Source organism: Cajanus cajan, chromosome 3, assembly GCF_000230855.2.
Source record: "Cajanus cajan strain Asha chromosome 3, NIPB_CcT2T_4, whole genome shotgun sequence".
NCBI lineage: Eukaryota > Viridiplantae > Streptophyta > Magnoliopsida > Fabales > Fabaceae > Cajanus > Cajanus cajan.
This window is the reverse complement of record NC_138519.1, coordinates 53,911,771-53,921,751: the sequence shown is the minus strand read 5'-3', so window position 1 is coordinate 53,921,751 and position 9,981 is coordinate 53,911,771. Positions and strand designations below refer to the sequence as shown.

General features: G+C 38.9%; 1 non-coding gene across 1 annotated transcript; it reads left to right on the top strand.

Moving 5' to 3' along the window:
- Positions 1 to 7,574: 7,574 nt before the first annotated feature.
- On the top strand, positions 7,575 to 7,680 carry LOC145956650 (small nucleolar RNA R71). Its single transcript, XR_014432889.1, has one exon. It is a non-coding gene; the product is annotated as a small nucleolar RNA R71 (small nucleolar RNA).
- The last annotated feature ends 2,301 nt before the right edge of the window (positions 7,681 to 9,981 follow it).

The window sequence follows — 9,981 nt, the reverse complement described above, 5'->3', positions numbered from 1 at the left end:
TCAAATCCCCAATCGCCTACTAAAGAGGCATTTCTTCAAAAGGAAGACCAATAAACTATTCCCCAAGTGGAATTTGGCTCTCAGCCTAACAAATGAACGTCAAGATGATCTGCCTAACAAAAGAGGCCAATCAACATCAATCCCCAGTGGATGATCGCCTATCCAAGAGGCATCCCCACAAAAGGGGAAGAAAATCAAAAAGATTAATAAAATTCCCCAAGCGGAATTTGGCATCCCGCCAAAACATCGAACATCAAGACTATCTGCCTAACAGAAGAGGCCAGTCAAAAAATCAACATGTCAACATCCCTAGCGGATAACAGCCTACACAGAGGCAGCAAAATCATAAAACCAAAAGAGACACCCGAACAAGGATAACCGGGATACTCCACCAACGTCGAAAGGACGTCAGCCAATCATAAGGCACCGCTCACATCAGAAAGAGCATCTTTGTGTCTGCACCCCAAAGGAATCAGAAATTCCCCAGTGGGCACCAACTACGCAATGGAAAGTTGGGACACAAGAACCTATGAGTAACTGCACATCCCCTAGATGGATCCCTGCGTTATCCAGCCCCTAGTGGCTGATGGTGTTTTTATCACAACCTATCACTTGGCAAGTGAACCAAGTTTCGAAGTAGTATTTAAAGATCGTCCTCAGGGATTTGGGTGTTTAGTAATTCTTGCTCTAATGATTTATACGAAATTGATGTTCAAATTGTAGATGAGTGAAAATAGATTAAAACAACAAAATAAAACAAACGTAGTAAGGACAATGAATAAGAAACAAGGATTGGTTCGGAAGCACTTGCTAACTCATAGATCTTCTTAAAATAAATGCTATTCTAATTCCATTATTTCCACGTTCATTAAGTAATCCAACAAGATTCCTCAAGGTTGAATCCTAAAGTCATTAAGCTCAAAACATGATTCCTCTATGTTTTGAGTTCAACACTTCGCATTAAGAACAAGAACTTGAACAATGTGACTAACCAAATCAAGTCTATCCCTAGAACAAGAATTGATTAGGTGCAAGATTCAGTTCGGGTTTTCAAAAACGTTTTCCAACTGGATTCAAAAACCAAAAATTCATACAACGGGTGATCAAGCCGATATAAGCATTAAGTAAAGAATCATACACAAATAATGAGATTAAAATGCATATATTTAAGAAGGAGAAGAGTTAGTAGTTACATCCAACCAATCCTCAATGAAATTAGCCACTCATGGCCATTACAAATTCTGCAGCCAATTCCATAAGAGAGTACAAAGTTGCAGATGAAAAACAGAGGTTTTGGGAGCTCCTCCTACGTGTGTATGCTCAGCCCCCCAATCTGTGTGTTACTAAAAAGAACACTTGCCCCCTCCAATTGGTCTCTAGATGTAGCCTAGTGGATGTCCAGCTGTAGCCTCCATTAGTGGTTCAATTAGTGGAAAACTACTAATTATTTTTCCCCTTTTCCTTGTTTGTTTCTCCTTAATTTAAGGCCCCTTGTCTTTCTTTTTAATTTAGTGCTCATGTGCTTCTTGTTTCTTTCCTTAATTTTTGTCCCCCACTATTTTTCTCCTTAATTTTGGGCCCCACATATGTTCTGTCCAAGGAAAAGTTGGGATTTTTAACCCAAGGCTGCAGCTCTGGAATGGGGGCTGCAGCTCTGGAAGTGTTTCCATACGCACAAGGCTTCAAGGCTGCAGCTCTGGAATGGGGGCTGCAGCTCCAACTCTCTGGAATTGGTTTCCATACGCACAAGGCTTCAAGGCTGCAGCTCTGGAATGGGGGCTGCAGCTCCAACTCTCTGGAATTGGTTTCCATACGCACAAGGCTTCAAGGCTGCAGCTCTGGAATGGGGGCTGCAGCTCCAACTCTCTGGAATTGGTTTCCATACGCACAAGGCTTCAAGGCTGCAGCTCTGGAATGGGGGCTGCAGCTCCAACTCTCTGGAAGTGTTTCCATACGCACAAAGCTCCAAGGCTGCAGCTCTGGAATGGGGGCTGCAGCTCCAACTCTCTGGAACACTTCTTTTTGGTTCATGCTTCATGGCTGCAGCTCTGGTTTTGGGGCTATAGCCTTGGATTTCCAATTTCATCAAAACCTACACAAAAAGGAAATATTTTTAGCCAAAGAAACTACACTCTTGTAACTCCTTAGATTAATCTTAGTTCATCTATTTGGAGGGTCAAACATAACCAAAATTACTTATATCTCATCCAAAATAAGTGCCAAATTAAGCATAAAAATATGCAATTTGAGCACTTATCAACTCCCCCCAACTTACTCATTTGTTTGTCCCCAAACAAAGGTTCCACTATGACTACAAATTGACAACACTTTCTAATTCACAAATTGCTTTTATATCAACAAGAGAATAAGTCATCAATTAATTCACCTTCATTAAATTAATTCCTACTCACTTGAGGTGCCCACATTTTCAAGCATACTTAATCAAAGAATTCACAAAACAAATCACAAACTTGAGCACTATGAATCAATGATTGAATAAATACTCCTCACTGGTGTATCTCTCCTTGGGTGAGTGTTTCTCTCAACTACACTCATCATTTCTATGAACATAAGCATTGATATCATCTCTCCATTACCACTCTTGAAAAGAAGATGAAGGATCTCAAGGTCTTTTGATGGTTGTAATGGGGCTTGGTTAACAAAGAAATATGATTTTTCTGGTTAAACAAGGTTCAAAGTTCAAACTCTAGAGAGCACAATAAACATAAGCAACAAGACTCAAAATTTATTCACTCTTCAATTTTCAACGCCAACCATATCTCTCGGCCCAATTTCTACCTTCACTTTTCCCATATTTACCCTCACAATCTATTGACTCAATTGCAAGAATCCCACCTCTTTTGAGACTTTTTGTACATTAACTTAGTTTTTTTTTTTTTTTTTAACTTTTTATGAAGCTATTTTGAATGGAGTTGTACAGTACAATGATAACATTAGAGATGTAATTCTCACTTTAACACTTCACAACATGGTATTTCTTTTCTTTTTCTTCAACCTTTGACAATTTTCACTCCCCCCAACTTAACCCACAATCATTTTCATCATGCTCTCTAAGGTTTGGTTAGGGTGAGGAATTTATGATTGGTATAGGCTTAAAGGTTGAATAAAGGGTAATGCTCAAATAGGTTTCAAACAAAGATTTTTCTCAAATGAAGGTTAGCTGTTTGGTTCTAGGTTTAACAGATCTTCAATATGAACAACATAATGCCTTGATCTTTTCCATCACTTCTTACAAGAGCAACAATTTCAAGAATCAAACAATGCAAACAAATATGCTATGATGGTGACTCTCAAACATATAAGTGTATGTATTGGGTGTTCTCACTCACTGGCTTGGCTCAATAAATCCAACCACTGACCTTTCATGTCAAGTTAAAGAGATGCTCATGAATTCTAAGATTATGCATGAATGATAGAGTGCAACCAAAAGATGAGTATTAACAACACTTTTTTTTTTTCGGTGAATTTAAAGATGAAAGTTTTCTTCTTGCTGATTTGAAACAACTTGACTTGTCTTTCAAAAAGAACTGAGTGTTTCAATAGTCAGTGATTATTCACAAACTAGTGACTTTCCACAAAAACCCCAAACGTTTATTAGTACTTGACCTAAGCACCACAAGCCAAAACAACACATGCATAATTATAACATCCAACACATAAAACCATAACTAACACAAAACAAACAGATAGTTTAAACTGGACAAACTAGCAATAAACCACCATAATATTTAAATACTAAAATTTAAAATTGCAAAAAATTAAAATGAACTCTTCTCCATAGTCTATCTCAGAAATCCTCTGACTCGGATTCCTCTTCTTCTCCTTCCTCTTCTTCCTCTGCTTCTTCATCTCTCTCAACTTCCTCTTCCTGTCCATGCTCAGCAGCAGGTTGTGCACTATGAACTCCTGACTGTTGCACTCCACCCCCTCCTAAGTATATAGGACTGTCCCTAGGCCATAAAATTTGGTCAACAAGGGTTTCTAAAGTAGGCCATGGATAGAGACTTCTTGTTTCAGTTTATTTTAAGCACAATTAACCATGTGGATGATATGCACGTCAAAAAGCAAAGATTAATGTGCCAAAAATTAACATGGAGTTGAATTTCACATGGTGTTCTTGCAAACATTTCCACAAACACTTTGCATGCACCTTAAATAAGCATTTTTTTTTAAGCAAACAAAGTGTTTCATTCACTTCAACAATTCAAGAGTTCTTTTGAGAAATTACAATTTAAAAATCACATTGTGCTTCAAGAGGAAGAAGAAATTTGAAAGAATCGCATGTAACTAGAGGAGAAAAATCTATGAAGAAATTTACCTTTTTAGTGTGATTTGAAGGAGAAGAGAACTATGAAATATTTCATTAATCTCCTACCAACAAGAGAGACTCATGAGAAGAGAGTCGGAGTATAAGAGAGTGTGGAAGGGTTTAGAGGTTGAGAACATGAAAAGAGAGTGAAGAGAAGTGTATTCGTAGCTTGGAAGTGGAAAATGGGTCTTAAAATCACTTAAAAATTTTGGGCATTTGAACCTGGGGCTGCAGCCATGATTCTAGAGCTGCAGCTGCAATGATGGCAGAGATATTGAGCTTGGGCTTGAAAATCGGAGCTGCAGCTGCGTTTTTTTTTTTTTTTTTTTTTTTTTTTTTTTTTTTTTTTTTTTGCTCTCATGTGGAGCTTGGCAGAGAGTTACCGCTGCAGCCGTGAATGAGGGCTGCAGCTCTGGACCCCTGGACGTGATGGCAGAAAATTAAGGCTTGAGCCTTGGATCCGGGGCTTGAGCCCTCATATCAGAAAAAAAAAATTTCAGTTTTTCTGCTAAATCCGCTGCAGCTTTGGATGAGGGCTGCAGCCCCGAGACTTAAAACTTCATATTTTTACTTCCTTTTTCACTCTTTCATAGCTCTCAACCTCTCTAAAACTTGTTCCTACACTCCCACATTTTTAACAGCTATAATGAACTCCTAATTAACACAAACTATCACACAATTAACCAAGTGCAACTAACATGACACACAAAATATAAGATATGCAATGACACATGAATATCATACATTCAAACATGCATTGATACTACCATATCATTTACTCATGAAGCCTAAATAACACAACAAGTAGTAACCAAGATATGAAATTAGCAAAACACAATCATGCAAATCATCAAGCAACATTCATACTGATATCAAGCAATTCTATGAACAAAAACTCTTAATTACTTACTATTCAAACTAAATTGGGAATCTAAAAATAGAAATCAAAATAAGAACGTGCTAATTTAATGTCTTTAGCTTGACAATCATGTTTGTTCATGGCTCCTTCAAATGTGTGCTGGTAGTGAATCTCTCCACCTCACCACCCAAATAATGCTTGAGCCTCTGACCATTAACTAGCCAAGTCCTTCTAGAGCCAGGATCTTCAAGTTCAATGGCTCTACATGATTTGACAGATTTATTTGAGAAAAGACCTGACCACTTAGAGTTGAGCTTCCCATGGAAAAGTTTCAACCTGGAATTGAACAATAATACTTGTTGGCCAGGTTGGAAGTTCCTGTTCAGAATCTTCTTGGCATGGTATATCTTGGCTTTATGCTTGTAAGACTTAAAAGACTCATAAGCTTTCAATCTTCTTTCTTCCCATTCATGCAATTGAAGCTTTCTTTTCTCTCTTGCTGCCTTCAAATCATAATTCAAGGCCTTCAAAGCCCAAAATGCTTTATGTTCCAATTCCAATTGTAGATGACAAGCTTTACCAATGACTTTTTCCAATTCTTCATTAGAGATAAGCAAAGCCTTCTCTAGTGGCGATGAGCTCTTGAAATCATTTTGAGTTTCTAAGTACATATCATTTAATGCATCAATTCTGAAGCAATCTTTGTGACCTTTTGGAAACTTTGTTGTTTCAAATACATTGAAACTCACTTCCTCATCTTGGACCCTCACTTTTAGCTTTCCTTCATCCATGTCAATGAGAACTCGAGCTGTCTTCATAAAGGGTCTGCCCAGAATCAATGGAACCTCCACATCTTCTTCCATGTCCATCACTACAAAATCAACTGGGAACATGAACTTGTCAACCTTTACAATCATATCTTCCACTATACCATGTGGAATCTTGATGGATCTGTCTGCCAACTGCAAGGTCATTCTTGTAGGTCTCACTTCCACTTCTCCTATCTTTTTCAACATGGATAAAGGCATCAAATTAATACTAGCTCCAAGATCTAAGAGGGCCTTACCCACTGACAGATTACCAATTGATACAGGGAGAGTGAAACTGCCTGGATCTCTAGATTTTTGAGGTAGAGACTTTTGTATAATAGCACTACAACCTGCCTCAAGCTCCACAGTCTCTTCTTCAAGAATTCTCCTTTTCTTAGTTAACAATTCCTTCATGAACCTAGCATATGTGGGCATTTGCTCCATGGCTTCAGTGAAAGGAATATTAATCTGGAGCTTTTTTATGATATCCAGAAATCTCAAGAACTGTCTTTCTTTTTCTTTCTTGGAAGGAGCATGAGGGTAAGGTAAGTCTTTAATAGGAACAGTGGAAATGACTTCCTTGCCCTTCTTTTTATTCTTCTCCTTTTCAACTTCATTCTTCTTTTTTATTTTCTCACTATCTACACCCTCATTTTTATTGCTTTCTCCCTCATTCTTCTCAATCTCCTCCTCAACCGCCTTCAGTTTACTATTTTCTTTATTTTCATTTTTCTCAGTTACCCCAACATCACTACCTACCACCTTCCCACTTCTTGTTGTTATGGCTTGGCAATACTCCTTAGGGTTGGTCTCGGTGTTGGCTGAAAATGGGCCTTTAGACATGTCAGCCAATTGTTTAGCTAGCTGACCCACCTGCACCTCCAAGTTCTTGATGGATGCCTCTGTATTCTTCTGGTTGTTCATAGATACCTGCATAAACTGGTTCAGAGTATCCTCCAATTTGCTGGTTCTTTCATGCATAGAAGGATAAGCAGGCTGGTGTTGTTGTTGTTGTTGTGGTGGTGGCCTATTGGATGGTCCAACTTCATTCCTCCATGCATAACCTTGGTTGTTATTGTTGCTTCTCCAACCTTGATTTCCCTGCATATAATTGTTAGTGTTATAATTACGGGAATTAAAATTACCTCCTTGTTGTTGGTTCCCCACATAGTTGACCTCTTCTTCATTTGGAATTTCTGAACAATGACCATTGGGATGATCTCCTCCACAAAAATCACATTTTAAGGAAGGATTTTGTTGGGTTGAAGAAGAAGCAATAACATGAAGCTGTTGTGGAATCTTGGCCATCTGTTTAGTCAATGCTTCGATCTGTTGAGATAGCAGTTTGTTCTGAGCAAGGATTGCATCATTAGTGTTAAGATCAAGAACTCCTCTTCTATGAGATTGATGTCTTCCATGCTCTGCTTGGTGATCAGAAGATGCCAAAGACTCTATAATTTGAGTGGCTTCTTCTGGACTCACGGTCATCATGGTGCCACCAGCTGCTGCATCCAATAACATCTTCACCTCAGGTTTGATTCCATTGACAAAGAAATTAAGTTGAGCTATATCTTCAAACCCATGGTTAGGACATTTTCTGAGCAATGACTTAAATCTCTCCCAGGCTTCACAAAATGGCTCATCTACACCTTGCCTGAAAGTAGTGATTTCTGACTTGGCCTTAATATACTTGGATGAAGGATAGAATCGGTTTACAAACTTATTTTCCACATCACCCCAGCTTGTCAAACTTTGATTTGGGTGAGATTGTAACCAAACTTTAGCTTTTCCTGTCAAAGAAAATGGAAACAACCTCAAATATACAGCTTCCTCATCAGCCTTAGGAATTCCCATAGTTCCACATAACTCATAGAAATTTGATAGGTGTGAGTATGGGTCTTCATGATCAAGGCCAGCAAATTGTTGTGAGCTAACCAAGGTAAGGAAGACAGGTTTCATCTCCATGGCTCTAGAAGTGTTTGGAGCTGCAATGCTAGAGAAATGTCTAGGACCCTGTTGTTGTGCATAATCACCTAGGGTCCTTCTGGGAGGCCTGGTTGGTCCATTTCCACCATTATTATTTCCTGTTCCGTCTTCAGCCATTGGTTGATTTGATGAAGTAGAAGAACTTGGAAAATCCTGCTGTTGTTCTAGGATTCTCTCTAACTGTCTCAGCCTTCGTGTTCTGTTATTATTCCTCCTTGCTGTTCTTTCAATTTCAGGGTCAAAATGCAATTCTTCAGCTGGAGTTTTTCCTCTCATACAATTTTAAGAAATCTGCACAGGAAGGTGAATCCACAAAACACAACAAGACAAATATCTCTATATTGTAGCTATTCACAAAATGGATTATCTACACAATTGCAAAATCACAAGATTAAAAATTACTAATTAGCACCAAATCCCCGGCAACGGCGCCAGAAACTTGATGGTGTTTTTATCACAACCTATCACTTGGCAAGTGAACCAAGTTTCGAAGTAGTATTTAAAGATCGTCCTCAGGGATTTGGGTGTTTAGTAATTCTTGCTCTAATGATTTATACGAAATTGATGTTCAAATTGTAGATGAGTGAAAATAGATTAAAACAACAAAATAAAACAAACGTAGTAAGGACAATGAATAAGAAACAAGGATTGGTTCGGAAGCACTTGCTAACTCATAGATCTTCTTAAAATAAATGCTATTCTAATTCCATTATTTCCACGTTCATTAAGTAATCCAACAAGATTCCTCAAGGTTGAATCCTAAAGTCATTAAGCTCAAAACATGATTCCTCTATGTTTTGAGTTCAACACTTCGCATTAAGAACAAGAACTTGAACAATGTGACTAACCAAATCAAGTCTATCCCTAGAACAAGAATTGATTAGGTGCAAGATTCAGTTCGGGTTTTCAAAAACGTTTTCCAACTGGATTCAAAAACCAAAAATTCATACAACGGGTGATCAAGCCGATATAAGCATTAAGTAAAGAATCATACACAAATAATGAGATTAAAATGCATATATTTAAGAAGGAGAAGAGTTAGTAGTTACATCCAACCAATCCTCAATGAAATTAGCCACTCATGGCCATTACAAATTCTGCAGCCAATTCCATAAGAGAGTACAAAGTTGCAGATGAAAAACAGAGGTTTTGGGAGCTCCTCCTACGTGTGTATGCTCAGCCCCCCAATCTGTGTGTTACTAAAAAGAACACTTGCCCCCTCCAATTGGTCTCTAGATGTAGCCTAGTGGATGTCCAGCTGTAGCCTCCATTAGTGGTTCAATTAGTGGAAAACCACTAATTATTTTTCCCCTTTTCCTTGTTTGTTTCTCCTTAATTTAAGGCCCCTTGTCTTTCTTTTTAATTTAGTGCTCATGTGCTTCTTGTTTCTTTCCTTAATTTTTGTCCCCCACTATTTTTCTCCTTAATTTTGGGCCCCACATATGTTCTGTCCAAGGAAAAGTTGGGATTTTTAACCCAAGGCTGCAGCTCTGGAATGGGGGCTGCAGCTCTGGAAGTGTTTCCATACGCACAAGGCTTCAAGGCTGCAGCTCTGGAATGGGGGCTGCAGCTCCAACTCTCTGGAATTGGTTTCCATACGCACAAGGCTTCAAGGCTGCAGCTCTGGAATGGGGGCTGCAGCTCCAACTCTCTGGAATTGGTTTCCATACGCACAAGGCTTCAAGGCTGCAGCTCTGGAATGGGGGCTGCAGCTCCAACTCTCTGGAATTGGTTTCCATACGCACAAGGCTTCAAGGCTGCAGCTCTGGAATGGGGGCTGCAGCTCCAACTCTCTGGAAGTGTTTCCATACGCACAAAGCTCCAAGGCTGCAGCTCTGGAATGGGGGCTGCAGCTCCAACTCTCTGGAACACTTCTTTTTGGTTCATGCTTCATGGCTGCAGCTCTGGTTTTGGGGCTATAGCCTTGGATTTCCAATTTCATCAAAACCTACACAAAAAGGAAATATTTTTAGCCAAAGAAACTACACTCTTGTAAC